Source organism: Pteropus vampyrus, unplaced genomic scaffold (genome assembly GCF_000151845.1).
Source record: "Pteropus vampyrus isolate Shadow unplaced genomic scaffold, Pvam_2.0 Scaffold212, whole genome shotgun sequence".
NCBI lineage: Eukaryota > Metazoa > Chordata > Mammalia > Chiroptera > Pteropodidae > Pteropus > Pteropus vampyrus.
In genome coordinates this window covers 855,230-857,702 of record NW_011888993.1, presented here as the reverse complement: position 1 = coordinate 857,702, position 2,473 = coordinate 855,230, and the positions used below count along the sequence as shown (strand labels likewise).

The 2,473-nt window shown below is 40.4% G+C and overlaps 1 protein-coding gene across 4 annotated transcripts in view; it reads left to right on the top strand.

The window, feature by feature from the left end:
• Positions 1–2,473, top strand: part of LOC105300468 (zinc finger protein 14-like) — a 72,311-nt gene that overhangs the window by 57,022 nt on the left and 12,816 nt on the right. The window lies entirely within an intron of this gene.

Genomic DNA, 2,473 nt, shown 5'->3' with positions numbered 1-2,473 from the left:
TCTGAGGTTTAGGGTCCCTTTATTCCTTCCCTGATAGGGGTCACCTTGGGCTACCTGTGAGTTCTCGGGAGTTCTCGGCCCCCACTCGGATGGGCTTTGACCTCTGACTTGGCGTCCCCTGTGCGCTGTGGGAGGCCGGCTGTTGATCTGAGCTGCACACACCAGTCGCTCTGCTCTTCTGTTTCCTGGAGAGGATAGAAATTTCTATTAAGGCAACTTTGAGATCACCATTTTCACCTTGTGTTGAAAGGAAACTTGGAAATTCCCAGAAACTTTAATCTCCTCTAGAAATAAAACACAGTGCTTCCAGATTCATCTTGGGTCTTTCTTGGCGCTCATTGTGTCCTTGACAGTCGGCTACCAAGGCAGGTATGGGCACCTGGGGAGGAGACGAACTGGTTTCTTTCAAAACGTCACTGTACAGGGAACTGAAATTGATTTTTGCATGTTATGCTATAATTAGCACCTTTGCCATGATCAGTTACAGATTTAATCATTGTGGGATTTGGGGACTTCTGAATGCTAAATCTGATCATGTGGCACTAAGGAAGTTTAGTTGTTTTTCTTGTAAACTTTTTTCCACTTTCTTGTTTTGCATGGCAGCGCTGGCTGGGCCTTCACAGGTGTGGGCTTTATCTGCGCCTGTCCTCACCTTCCTGTTCCTGCCCTCAGAGGGCACAGTTGCAACGTTTTGCCGCGAAGTAGGAAGTTGGTCTGGATTTTATGTGGACACCATTTCTTTGTGATTGTGTGTGTTCCCACCTCGTCTTTTAGTTGTATTATCATGAATGAAGAGTAATAGGAGACAGGCGTGTCCTCAGTATTTGTGGATTGGAAGTCTGTGGGTTGTGTGTTTTTTTCCAATAATGAAATAAATTATCCTCATTGAACAATCAATATTTAATCCATCCTTTCTGGAATGAAATGAATATGGTTGTGACTTATTATGCTTTTTTATATATACATTTATGTGTTGGATTTCCATTTAAAAAGCCTTTTGCCTTTATATTTATGAATTTTTTTCCTATGAATATTTTTGGAATTCTTCCTTTCTGGTCTTGGTAATACTCTGTGATTTTTTTTTTTTTTATAATTAGAAGCCACTGACTTTTGAGTATTTGTTATCTGGCCAAAGAACCGTTTGAGACTTGTGTTTAGAGTATGCGGGTATTTGACTGCTTTTGTGTATGTAGTGACCACGACATTCTCAAATCTGTTCATTTGCATCTTCTCAGCTAAGTGTACTGATGTCTATACATTTATCTGATTACATCCAATCTAAAAAATCTCTTCCACGAACGTTTTGTAATATCTCCTCAATGTGCTTAATGTCTGAATCATCTGAAATTTTGTTCCTTTTTTACACTTTCTTTTATTTGCTCATATTCTTTTGCATTTAAATAAAAATGTTATTAGTTTAAGAAGAATATATTTTTAGTTTGTCTGAAATTTTTAAAGACCACTTTAATTGAGATATAATTTACATAACATAAAGTTTTCCTATTTAAAGTATCAAATTCAATGGTATCTGGTATGTATACAGAATTGTGTAAACATTTCTATGTTGTAATTTTGAAATGTTTTTATCACCCCAGAAGAAAACTTGCGTCTACTGGTAGTCACCCTGCATCTACCCCGCCTCCACATGCCTGGGTCCTGGCAATTTATTCATATTCTTCCTGTTTCTATAGATTTATTACTTCTGTACGTCTCACGCAAATGATTTCATGCTCTGCACGGTCATTGAGTTTGCACCGTCGATCGCTGCTTCTTTTCTCTTGTTGCCACATACTGTTCCATGTGACTATCCCGTTTTGATGATCAGATTCAGTTAATGGACTTTTGAGTTGTTTTTATGTTTTGGTTATTATGATTCATGCTTCTGTGAATATGTTTATACAGTCACGTGCCGCTTAAGGATGGATACATTTTTAGACAGGCACTGTTAGGTGCTTTCATGTAGGTGATCCATGCCTAGATGGCATTGCCTAGTGCAGCCCTAGACTGTGTGGTACAGCTTACTGCTCGCCGGCTACAAGCTTGCACAGCGGGTTACTGTTCCAAACAATGCAAGATTCAGGCAAGCACAAGAGAAGATGCTGCAGTCAAGAGACACGGTAAACACGAGGTGTCGGAGGCTGCTGCTAGCGTAACACGGAGTCCTGTTTTACACCTCACTTTTTTTTATAAGTAGAAAAAGTTTAAAATAATGATAAAAATATAGTGTAGTCGTTAGGCGAAATGATGCCAATTACTTAACATGACCAAGGCCGTCTTATGGAGCCCACTGGATGCCAGTTACTTTGGGAGGATGGGCCCCCATCACCTGAAAGAAACGTTCTCGTGTAGACAGGTGGGCTGATTAAGTTCTTTGCTGTTTCGGGTTACACAGCTCTTTACGAAGCACATGCCACATGGCTACAAGCCACCTGCGTTGGCACGTGCCCCTTCGCTGTATATCCCACACCCACAG